The 13626-nt window shown below is 37.2% G+C and overlaps 1 protein-coding gene across 1 annotated transcript in view; it reads right to left on the reverse strand.

The window, feature by feature from the left end:
• LOC103731729 (EGF-like and EMI domain-containing protein 1) overlaps nucleotides 1–13626 on the reverse strand; it is a 616338-nt gene that overhangs the window by 441599 nt on the left and 161113 nt on the right.

Here is a 13626-nt window from a genome sequence, read left to right on the forward strand (position 1 = left end):
CAAACTAGACCAAGTGGCACATTTTCCTCTCCTTAAAATAGAATCCAGTGATTTTTTTTTCCACAGGATGAAGTCTAGATAAATTTCTCCTACAATTCAGGAACATCTTCCACTGGGGGGTGTTAGGATCGAATTGAAGACTAACACATAGAAAGAGCTTTAAAAAATGTCAACTGTCAAGAGTTGTTCTGTAGCTATTTCCCAGAAATGAAATACTCCCTCCTGAAGGGAGCATGAGACTTACAAGACTCAAGAGACTCCCAAGAAGCTTACAAGACTCAGGAAGCTCACAAACTTGTCGGGCTCACGAGGCCTTCTCCCCAAATTATACAAACAATAAAGAGTTGCTGGGAGGGAGGAGACATTTAGTGGAGCTACTTGCAGTGGTATGGAGACCCCAATGATGTAGCTTTCCTGAGCCATTATCCATGCTGGTGAGGGCTTCTCAGTGATGCAGCTGATGCAGTGAGTCACCATGCTCTTGTAAAGTAACCCAGCCCAATACTCCTAGAGGTAAAGCCAGTAAGCTCACTGCTTCACCAAGCTAGACTTGAGTGGAATCATCTCTTCATTTTATTGTCTTAAATGAGTAGATACTTGTTTACATCTCTCAAGGAAAAGACACAACAATAATATAAATTGAGGAATGATATTCCATTTGACAAAAGAAAAGAAATTCTCTGAGATTCCCACTCCCAAAGTACCATCCCTCTTAACTGACCTTGGACGGCATGGGATAGTACACATTTACAGTTCAGCTCCACTGTTCAGTAGTTCTGTCAACAAACTTGTATACTACAGTTTTAAACCAAAAAGCTCAAATTTAAGAGAGTTTGGGGAGAAATTACTAATAATTCTCAACAACAATCTCAAGGAAGGTAGGTATGTTAATTAAAGAAGTGCTTTATTCATAGGCATAAATAATCAAGGAAGAATCATCTGTTAGTAGAGGAAACAGAATCAGAAAGTAAGGAATAAAAACAAAGGAACAATTTCATTAACACAAGAAGAAATTATAGTCAAACATGGGGAAAAAAGCATTATGAAAAATACCCTACTTCAGGGCCAGAGAGAAGGCTCAGCATTTAAGAGCACTGGCTACTCTTGCAGAGGACCCAGGTTCAGTTCCCAGTACCCACATGAAAACTAACAATCCTTCATAATTTCTGTTCCAGGGAATCTAATATCCTCTTCCGCCCTCCACAGGCATTGACTGGCACACACATACACGCAGACAATACACTCATTCACATAAAACAAAAACAAAAATATTCTACTGAGTATCTTCAGAGGGTCAAAAGGAAATTGTGTCCAGATATCTAACCATTTTGGGGTTGGGGGAACAGGGAGAAGAGTGCTCTGTGACAAGTAAATGTTTCAGGGCCCAAAACAAGAAGGTTTGGTGGAATCCTTAACAAAACAATTAATGGTGGGTTAAAACCATTGTTTTAAAAAGTACTGAGGGCTGAAGAGAAAGCTCAGCAGTTAAGAGCACTGACTGCTCTTACAGAGGACCTGGCTTCCACTCTCAGACCCCACATGGCAGCTAACAAGTATCCCTAACTCCAGTTCCATGGGATCTGACACCCTCTTCTAATTTCTGACACCTGTAGGCATTGTACAACATGGGTGCACTTAATCACATGCAGACAATATACTCATGCATATAAAATAAAAATAATAAATAAAAATTTAAAAACAGAAATTTTTAAAAATGTTGACAATAGGGTTCTGTTGGGGGGTGGACTTGATGGGTGAGGGATTCTGGATGTGAGTGGGAAATATTGTATAAATTTTAAATTCTCAACAAAAAATACCAAAAATGTGTTGAACAATAAATTCATATGACACAATACATATATGAATGTATACATGTGCATATTATTTAATGAGACATGTATATACAAAACAGTCATAAAAGCACATTTCCTTACAGCTGTGCACTCTCTACAGTAATTCTCTTTATTCTGTAAAAGTACTCATTTATTAAATTTATGTCATGGTTCATTAATAGATTTCAAAGAATATAACAATTGAAAAACAATGGGTATCTTGTAGGATAAAAATAAGGAAGTCTCACAAAAACTGAAACACAGAACAAAAAGAAATGGGTACAACGGAATGGAAAGGAAAGATCTATATATGAAATATCCAGCTAGCACAGAATCTGATCAAAGAATCACTCAATGGTGAAAAGATTATACAAAATCTAACACAACAGAAAGATGTGATTTGTGGGAAGAGTTCAAATAAGGCTGCACAAGATTAATAAAAACTAAACACAAAATAAAGACAGATGTGTCTGTAAAGTTCCTGATGAATTTCAGTATTCCAGTTAAAAACAAGACTGAAAAGTTCTAGAAGAATTGAACCAATTAGATACAAGGTGAAAAGAATATGCACAAGTGTATATGTGTCTGTGTCTGTGTGTGTGTGTGTGTGTGTGTGTATAAGAGTATGTGTTTGTGTGTGTGTGATGTGTGTGTATGTGTGTTTGGTGTGTGTGTGGTGTGTGTATGTGTGTTTGTGTGTGAATGAGTATATGTGTAAATGAATGTGTGTATATGTGTGTGCGTATGCATGCATCACTATTACCCACAGACTCTCATTAGCACCCTGTTTACAAGGAAACAAATATAATTATGAAAATTTAAAGGAAAATACTGATTTTCAAATTGCGTACTTTTCCAGGAGAGGGTAGAGGTAAAGGAGAAGTCGTCTTTGTGAGTGCAGATATGGCAAGTCTTCCTAGTCCCGCATTCTCTGTGGAAAAACTCTTAAACAGATCTTTCATCACAACCAGAGTGACGAGGACAAGGGGTGTAAAAACCACAGAAAGGCAGCAGTAAAAAACATCTCAGAAAAGGTAAGAAAAGAAAGACATGGAGGGCAACTTGAGGCCAAGAGGAATGTTCTTGGCAGCAACCGAGTTGTGGGGTACAGAATTTTCCACAGATCCAATAGCACTGAAACTTTATTATGATGTACACATGAAAATCATAACCACTTTAATATTTTCTGGGTTTGGTTTTGAAAAATCACTCCATAATAAGCACACGTAAATAGTTACAGAAGATAATTCAAGTATTATAAAAGTTAATGTAAAAATAATGTGTCAAGTTACATAAAGTTTAGCATGAGGCAGAAAACAATGGAAGCAATTGAATTCTTTTTATGGATTATGGTGAGTAATATTTTATACTATTTTCACACATACATCCATGTACAAGTATATCAAAACCAAGAAACCTAGACTTAGAAAACAAATATATAATCACAAGGATGGAAAACATTGGGGGTGTTTTAAACACCTCATTTTCATAGAGAAATAGGTAAATATTGTCACAAAGTGATGGAGACTTTAAGAGTCTAACAATAATTACCAGAAATGCCAAAACAAGCTAGAGACTGATTCCTTCTAGCAAATGGTTTTACCATCTAGTTTTACCTTCTGTACTCTTTGAAATTTTAATCATATGTATATATGTTTTCTAAAACAATGAAGTTCTTATACTTCATCTTATCCTTTCTGAAAACCACTATTTAAAATATTTTCCTCAAGGGATGAGAGAAAATTAACATCTCATTTTGCAATAAGCAATCTTAAATATCTTCAATTGTATTTTGCATTTCACACTCTAAATGTCTATGCTATGCGCTCATATGGATTTACTTTTGCTGATATGTAAGACATCTTAATACAACAATAGAACAAAACCTCTCTTTTTTTGTTTGGGACATAATCTCCACGCTCATCATTCTGTAATACCACTTCCAGGATATTTACATTTTTTTACTATATGCTTTTCTGATAATGTATATGAATCATTGACTTTTATCAGCACAGTGTACATGTGCCCCGAACTTGCATTTGTTATATGTAGATACCCTTCAAATAAATTTGACTGTATGTTTAGCACAGGTGGTTAGAAGTGTATGTAAAAAATTTCATGGATCTGGATAAAATCTGGGCTTCTGCTGAGATACCCAGGATTATACCAGAGAAACCACAGTTCTTGTGATGACATTACATTTAGGAGGAAGTGCATCAAATTCAGACTTTTTTCAGGCAAACTTGTAGGAAACAGATGGCGTTTCCCACAGAACCTCTGAATGTTGGAAGTCCCCCTAATACTTATTCAAGCAGGACCAAAAACTATTCCATGTAAGATGTATCACTTCCTATCCTACTCTTCATGTTAAACTTTTCTCTGTTTGCCTTATGAAGGATCACCATGAGGGACAACCATGAGGTCCCACGCAGTGAGGAACATGTTGGTTGTGATAGGGTAGGAGTCCTTAACATCTAGGGAAGTGTTTAGGAAGAAGTTGCCTCAGTCTGAGAGGATGGAGACCCAAAGTCCACTTTCCTCTCTTCCTGCTCTTGATCTAGGGTTCTAAAGACAGACATATCTGGCCTCTGGGAAAATACAACTAGACAAACTTCGGTCAGGAAAAGTAATTTCTGCCTTCATTTGCTCAATTCCTAAGGCAAGTAAGAATGGCCTGCTGGCCTAAGAATGCCCTACAGAGAATCACAGATTTTTTAAAAATCTTAAGATCCTTTGCCGAAATCTAGCATCCCTTTATGATAAAATTCATGGAGAATCTAGGGATGCATGAGACATATCTCAACATAATGAAGGCCATATACAACAAGCCCAAACTCAACATCATACTAAATGAAGAAAAACTCAAAATATTTCCATTAAAATCAGAGAATAAGACAGAATGCCCACTCTCTCCATTCCTGTTCAATATAGTACATGAAGGCTTAGCTAGAACAGTGAGGCAATGGAAAACAATAAGGGATACAAATTGTAAAGAAGTCAAAGTATCCCTATTTGCAGATGATATGATACTATAAAGAGTACTATAGGTTAATCCTTCTCCCAACGCTCACCAGAGAAAGCTCTTACAGCAAATCATGATTAGCATAGAGACCCACGACTGATCAACATGCAAAAAGAAAATGCCCCGAATAGGAAACTCCTATCAAACCTCTGCTTCCCGAGGCTCAAGACGCAGTGCAGAAGAGGGAGCAGGACTGTATGAGCTAGGGAAGGCACATGACCACAGTGAAACAGAGTTTTCCAAACAGCAGGGTGGTTACTTACATGAACTCACAGCAAAGGTGAGAGCATGCACAAGACCCAAATCAGCTCAAGTCAGAAATAAATCCAGAATAGACGTGAGGAAGTGGGTAAGGAACTCCAAACCTAGATGAGGCAACTGACAGTTGCTGGATAAGGGAGAGTCAGTTTTCTTTAAGGATGTGATGCTGAAGGTTAACCAGCCTCCAGTGAATGAACCCACAACAAAGGGCGATGGTGGGCACGAATATAGGCATTACATTAGGAATTTGGGAATTTAACTGAATGATTGACATTTATGTTTTATTTTGAGACAGGGTCTCATGTGTCCCAGGCTAGCCACAAACTCACTATGGAGCCAAAGAGCTTGAACTCCTGATCTCTTGCTTCTACCTCTCAAGTGCTGAGATTACAGGCATGTACCACTAGGCCCAGCTTGATTTTTTTAATATAAAGAATAACTCCCCTTCCAACAAATAGACCAAATGGTCTATTGTAGGACATTTAAACTTCAAGAGAATTTTTAAATAATTAATACCTAATAAGGCAAAAATTCATTACATCTGATAACGTTATTGCTATGGGGGAGGTGGGACTACAGAGATGGCGCAGTGGTTAGGAGCACTGGTTGCTCTTACAGAGAACCTGGGTTTGGTTCCCAGTACCCACAATCCACACAGCAGCTGACAACTATTCCAGGATATCTATCACCCTCTTCTGACTACCACAGTCATTGCACAACATGGGCACACAGGTGCATGCAAGCAATACACTCATACACATAAAATAAAAGTAATAAATAAAAAATATTATTCCTATAGGAAATTATTACCTTGCCTGGCATATACATTGAATACACATATACATGCTCTTAAATTGTCTAAAAAGTATTTTGTTCATCTGTTTCTTTTAGCTTTTATGTTGTTTAGTCTGTGTGATATTTAATTTAACATATGTATAAATACATCACTTGATTTTTTTCTTATAAACAAGTCTCTGTAATATTTTCTGAATGGTTTACATCTCTCCTGTTCTTTTTTGTCTAGCCAGAATTCCAATTTATTGGTGTGCATATAGTTGTAGCACATTTTATTATTATTATGTTTTACTTATTTATTTTGTATGTATGTGTGTGGAGGTTCTAGGACAACTTTGTAGGAGTTGGTTCTCTACTTCCACAGTGAAGGTTTCAGGGACCAAACTCGGGGTGTCAGGTGCTTTATACCACATGAGCCATCCCACTGTTTGGTAGCTCATCATTAATGATATAAGGTATTTGCAAGCCTTATAGACAGAATGAGTATACACACACACGCGCACACACACACACACACACACACACACACACACACACAAGCAGCTGTGCCTGAGAGGCAAAATAACTTATAATGTTGTCAGGTACAAATGATATAACGAAAGATGTGGTTTCAGTATAAAATATCTCCCACAGAGCCATGTTTTAAAGGTTTGATGTCCAGCTGGTGAGGCTATTGTGGGATGCCCTAGAAACTCCACAGTGGGATTGGCTACAAGAAAGAGGTCACTGGGAGCAGGTCTTTGGGGGTATCATTCCCTTCTTGTCAAGTACTGAGCCTCCTACTTCTGAGCTGTGAATGACAGCTGGTCTCTGCATCAGGGCTCCCACTGCCACGTTCTGCCCACTTGCACAGGGTCAAGCATCAAGAAATCTCTGAAACCACAAGCTAAAATGCACACAACCACCACCTCCACTTAAGTTGATTCTGTCAGGTATTTGGTCATAGTGACAAAAGTCTAACTCAAATCTGATAAATGTTCTTGGAGATTCTCATACAGGCTTGGTAAACATTAGTAAAATGACCTCACATCACAGCACAGCAGACCTTCATTGGAACTGGAATTATTTTGTTCCTCAGGATAACAATGGATCTCCATTATCGTTTCTGGCTCTTGATAAATTCTCTCAATTTTGAATGTGGCAGTGCTACTGACCCCTCTTCTGTGGGGTCTGTGTGTGCTGTCAATCCCATTATATCAAACTATCTCTTTCACCTAGGGACACCTTCATGAGCTTTCTTACCTGCTCATTTTATTTTCATGGACTGTGTACACATACATAAAGCTGCTTTTAAATTATAGTATTATTTTCTTTCCAAAACTTGTAATTTTGCTTCTATTTCAGAACATTCTGCACTTGCTGGAAATATAAACAATTATTTAAATTATTAAAAAAAAACAGCATCTGGGGCTGGAGAGATGGCTCAGGAGTTAAGAGCACTGGCTGTTCTTGCAGAGGCCATGGGTTTTATTCCCAGCACCCACATGGCAGCTCACAACCATCTGTAACACCAGTTCAGGGGAATCCAATACCCTTTTCTGATGTCCATGGGTACTGCATGACACAGGTTCACTTATATACATGTAGGCAATACACTTATACACAAAAATTAAATATATATAATAAAATAAAAATAACAAGCATCCTCAATTTGTCTGAGCTATACACAATGGAAAAGTCACCAGAATTTTATTTGTAAAGCTTCATATATTTAACACAAATTTATTTACACTTAAAGCTATTAATATTTTAATTTAGGTAGAGCATCAGACTTTTAATAATATACTATCATGTTGGTACAGTTCTCAATATTAGATTATTTTGCTTCTTAAAATAACTTTGTGTAGGGGGATGTGGGTATGACTTTTCTACCTTACTCTTTGAAAAAGGGTCTCTCTCTTGCTGAACCTTTAACTCACAGTTTCTCCTGGGCTGATTGGCTAGCACACCTCTGGGATACATCAGTCTCCATCCCCCAGTGCTGGGGTTACAAATGCTCAACATCGCCTTTTTATTTGGGTGCTGATAACCCAAATTCAGATCCTCGTGTTTGTACAGCAAGTACTTTTACCCACTGAACCATCTCCTCAGCCTTGAAATAACATTTTAGTTTGAATAACTTTTAACAGACTGTGGTGAGGCATGCTTTATGAACTGCTGATTTTATTTTTTTTCCTTTGCCAATATTTTAAATGGGATATCTGTTTTAGTATTATATGAGTATTTAGAGGTACTAAAGCAATGAAACCAAAAGCCATAAACCAACCCACAATAGTATAATAGTGCCACGTAATATCTGTGTGGTGTGTGTGTGTGCTTGTGTGTGTGAGTGAGTGTGTGTGAGTGCTCTCACTTCATTCCATGTGACAGGTTCTCAAACTGGCTGCTGCCAGTCCAGCAAACACCAGCAGCCCTTCTCAATTCCATTTTCCTTCACCACAAGAGTTTTCTCTAAATTTCCTTGGTCAGCACCTAATTATCCATAACAAAGTTCTAAGGATGGCAGGGAAACTGGGTAGCTGGCAGATTGAAACATGCGTGTCACGCCTGGTTTAAATTTATAGTAATTGTGAGTAAACACCTTAGTTTGGAAGGTTGCTTCTACCACCAGGGAAGTGGGGATCTTAGTAACAAGGAAGGGTAGGGGACAGTGAGGGGTGAAAGGTATTGTTTTTTCTGTCATATAGTTGGCAGTTGCTGGCACTCAATTTGTCCCATTCATTAACAAAGTTAATGACAGTTCTTTAAAATCAGGAGCACTGTGCTCCAAATTTTCTAGAGCCTACAGTGGCTTGTACAGGAATCTCTTCTGTGAGCATCTATACAATCATTTGGTTTCGGAAACTTTTATGGAATGAGAAATCTGACTTTTACTTTACATTCTTAAGATTATTGTTCTATCTAACCTTTGATTTCTGTGAGAATAAGTTTTATGACTTGAATTTTAATTTATAAATGTTCAGGTTTATTTGCTGTATTAAATTTATTACCTTGAGCTTAATAAAAATATTGTTTCAAAGTTTTAATATTTCATTAAAGTATTTGTAACCCTCTGATTTTCTACATTAGTTTTGTTATTTATTTTTATCAATAGGCCTACTGTGTTTTACTGAATAAGTTCTTGTGCTCATTTTATCTTTTTATAATTTATGAATTTCTGATTTCAGTTTTACTATTTTCACTTAATTTCTTTATTCCTGCATTTATTTATTTTTTTCTCAGTTTGTGATTGATCCTTATCTTACAGAATTCTTCCCCAACAGTAAGATGACATGGAGCTCAGCTTTTTCCCTAACATTTTGCACTGACTCTGTTACATAAGATACAATATTTTTCAGACCATTATCAGTATCTGCAGGCCTTGCTTCTCTAAAAAGTTCATTTTTAATCCATTTACTCCCCATAACAGCCATTTGATCAATGTTTATATCATCAAAGACTGAATTGTGTTGTGTAATTTTTACACTGAAGGAATTTTGTAGATTGGTGTTTTTTCCAGTTTTCAAAGTGTAGCTTTTGAAAGACACAAATCTAAATTTTATGCTCCTTATTTTAACCTGATCACCTTTTCTTATTTGTGTTATTTTACTTCGTCTTTCCTAGTCTGAATAAGATGTTAATTCTTCTACATTTATCGAACTCCTCTCCAACATTTATTTTGCACATTTCCCAGTAATTCTAACAGGTTTACCACAGTCATTCTGTTGAAGCTTCTGCTCCTGGAAGTTTTGAGGAACCACACCTAGGATTGATTTCTAAGTTACCCGGAGAAGTGGGGGAAAGGCCCTCTCAGGACTCTTAGTCTCATTAATAAAAAGAATTTAAGAATGGACTCTGAAGGAAACTCACAGACAATTTTATTAGAGCATAGAAGTAAAACAACAGAAGAGAAATGGTGGAAATCTCAGCAGCCGCTGGGAGAAAAGGACAGACAAGATCAATAGAGAGTGCCTTGCCTTTGAGTCAGGTCCACCTAACAGAACTTCATACAATGTTAGGTGGGCCTGACTCAGAAAGGTGTCATTTCCCCATTTTTTAGCCTTTTGTCTCTCTTTTGACTCTGACCAGAGCCTAAACATGCTTTTTCTGGAACTCTGGGCTAAAATTGGTGACTGAATATAATTCATTAGCACCAGGAAAATCTAGAGATTCAAATCTACAGCTCTTTCCCAGGAGGGATTAGTGTGTAAGCTGGAGTTTTAGTCCCCCCTTACATCTAGCCTCCAAGCAGGGGTACTCATTTAGGAGGTGGTAAGAGACCAGCTCTCCCTCTGGCAACTGAGAACAGGCAACTGATAACATTCTTGGAACTGCTACATTAGGGGTACCCCCCCCCTACATTGAGATGACATGTTTTTGAGAGGACATGTTTTCTTTAAATGAAAGAAAAGTCAATTTTTCCTAACAAAAACAGCCTGAAATTCATGTAACCCTTTTTGCTTTCCTTGTGTTTATATTCATCTAAATATTACCCAAATCATTTATTCTTTCAGGATGCTGTGCTTCGAGAGATAGCTCTTTAAAATTTAACAAATGTGAAGATTTTACTTGTGAACTCAGTTCATTTTAGTTTCCAGAATAATTATAGCTGGTTTCTACCACATATAGTTTTATGCTATTTTATACTAGGTAAAGCCATAACTTTTAATAGATTTTTTCCTACAGTAATTTACATAGTTTGCAGAACACTCAAACTGTTCTTATTAGCAGTCTTGAAAATCATAAAACAGTTCTGAAATTATCAAAAACAATAAAACTATAACTGTTTTTTCCACCATGTATAATAATGTGATGAGGATATTTTTAATTATTTTAGGTTTTTAGATCTTCAATCTTATAGTTCCCAGTGTTGTTAATATAATATGAAGGTTTAATCAATTTTCAATTAAATAATTATGTTTTCAATTCCTGTATTAACTTTTCCACTGAATTTTGTTACCTACATAAAACAGACATTATCACCCATTTCTCTTTTCTGAGTTACTTTTGACATCTTAATTTTCAGTCATCTCAATTGACAAAAGTACTCCATTTAGTGATTTTTTTAATGTATTTACCATTTGAGCTCAATTTTTTGCTATCAAATCACTAAATGTACATATCCTTCCAAAATATCTGTGAAATAGGGGCTAGAGAGATGGGTCAGTGTTTAAGACTTGCTATGCAAGCACAGAACAGGAATATGGATCCCAACATGCCTATAAAGGCCAGGGCATTGTCCTACACATGCCTGTAACCCCAGCACTAAGGAGAATGGAGTTGGGAGAATCTTTGAGCTGTTGGATCCCAGCCTCGCTGAAAAAAATGGGAGCTTTGAGTTCAGTGAGAGACTTTGCCTCAAAAGAACAAGGTGGAAACTGATGTAAGAAGAGACCCAACTGCTCTCAACTCTGTGTGGACCTGTACTCGTGTCCCTGCACCCACATGTGCAGAGTCACACACATGCACACACACTGCATAGACAAAGATACACATACACACACACACACACACTCTGAAATGCAGCAAATCTGAGACAATTAATCCTCTAATTTTCCCCCTTCATATTTGAGCAATAAATAGTTTATCTTGGCATCATGACACTATGCACATGGTTCCATTTATATCATAATGCAAAATTTTGTGAGAATTTGAACATGGATCATATCGTATCATTTTTCCCAGATCTTAAACATCAGCTTCTGTAAAACTGAACCTATTGATAAACATTTACTTTTTCCTCTTTTCAAAATAAGTCACAGGAAAAAAAGAAAGCAATAAATATGAAGAAAAGTAGCAAAGAAAGGCATCAAACTTTGTTTAGATTTGGAAGAGCATTCAATATTGAGAAGTCTGAGAAGCATGGGAAGACCGCTGTGAGTATGTCAAGCATGCCTACGAAGAGCACTGAATTTGTTGATGTGGGAAATGCTCCAGCTCAGTAGTTTGCACAGAAGCATACTTAAGTTCCTATAGTAAAGGAACCTACTTTCAAGTCTTGCCTCTCAGATCAAATCTCAACACCCTTCCTTTAAAGTGCTACTTAGAAGGGACTACCACTTGTCCTGACCTCATTTCAAACTCAAACTCGCCTGGTCTTGAATAGAAACTCAATGTACTTTTCTCTGGTCTGATAGAGCCTAAGCTTACCAGTTGCTAGGGTCTATTTAATATAGTTCCCTAAGTTGTGTGGATAATGAGATAAAATATTCAGGGGAATTAAAATGTTAATTATGTGTACAGGTTGGTAAATGCGCGCTGTGATTTGAACAGACTCATTATATGAGCTCAAATTATTATTACAACAGTGAATGTCAACCATTCATGATACATTATCCTCATCACAGTATATTGACAACCAAATTGAACCATGTGCTCTCCAAAAATTAATGACTGTTCTAAAAATATCCTTACTCAATTTGCTTTCAATAATTCCAGAAGACCTCTTCTGACACTGTAGACTTTCACCCCAAAATCTCTGATTATTGATCTTTTATCTAAAGAACTCAAGAGAAGCTTCAAATAATAATACAGCATTGGACTTTGTGACAAAGTACTTTTCCAAAGGCATATAGGAAGGAAGTATCAAGCAAAGACAAATTCAAAACAAGTGTGCCTGATACCAAACCCTTTTCTCTTTCTCCTGTGATTTTTTTGCCACATCTTATATAAATAACTACCATGTTTGTTAATTAGCTCTAATTAATATCTATTTATCACATTTTGTTCTCAAAACAAGCCTCCAAATTTTTTATTTTCCCCATTTTAACAGAAGAAACTCAGGCTCAGAAAAAGATTTAAGTGTGGTTGTTATAACACCTAATCAAAACAAAAACAAAGCCTCTAAGGTCCTCTTATCTGTGGATAGCTTAGATACAAAAACACACATTCTCTCTTGAACTATCTTTAAAGAACAGCATTATTATTTAGAGAGTTTTGATGTGAACACTCAAGTCAGAATTCTTATTTTTGAAGACAAGGATAGCAAAAGGAACCTGGGATATGACAGGGACAGAGTATGCTGGAATGCCTTAGTGTCAACTTGACACACTTGTGTTGAGGAAGCCTCAACTGAGGAATTTCCTCCATTGGACTTGCCTGTGGCCATGTCTGTGGGGTATTTTCTTGATTGTTGAGTGGTGTGGGAGGGCCCAGCCTACTGTGGGTAGTGCCACCCCTGGGCAGGTGGGCCTGTGTTGCATAAGAAAGCAGGTTGAGCAGGGGCCAAGGGAGCAAACCAGTAAGTGGTGTTCCTCCATTGCCTGTGCTCCAGCTTCTGCCTCCAGGTTCCTGCCCTGAGTTCCTACCTTGGGCTCCCTGGTAAACTGTTTTCTGGGAGATGTAAGATAAAACAAACCCTTTCCTCCCCAAGTTTGTATTGGTCAGAGTATTTTGTGACAGCAATGGAGAAACAAACTAGGACATTGTCCACTACCTTTGGCTCTCCCAGTCTGTCCACCCCTCTTCCACAATAATAACTAAGGCTTGGAGGGACAGAAGTTTTATATAGATATCCTATTCAGGGCTATCCCTATCAGGGATAAGCATTCTGCAGCCTCTTGTTCCCTACATGTTGGCTAGTTACGGGTTACTACGTAAATCACCAACTCCTGCAAAAAGAAGTTTCTCTAGTAAAAGCTGAGATGCCTTAATGTATTGGTATAGCAATAAGTCATTAAGAGTCTGTTTAATACCATATCTATTTAGGAGAATAATAGTATTAGCCTGTTATCAGTG

Source organism: Nannospalax galili, unplaced genomic scaffold (genome assembly GCF_000622305.1).
Source record: "Nannospalax galili isolate Female #2095 unplaced genomic scaffold, S.galili_v1.0 scaffold33, whole genome shotgun sequence".
In the NCBI taxonomy this organism is placed as follows: domain Eukaryota; kingdom Metazoa; phylum Chordata; class Mammalia; order Rodentia; family Spalacidae; genus Nannospalax; species Nannospalax galili.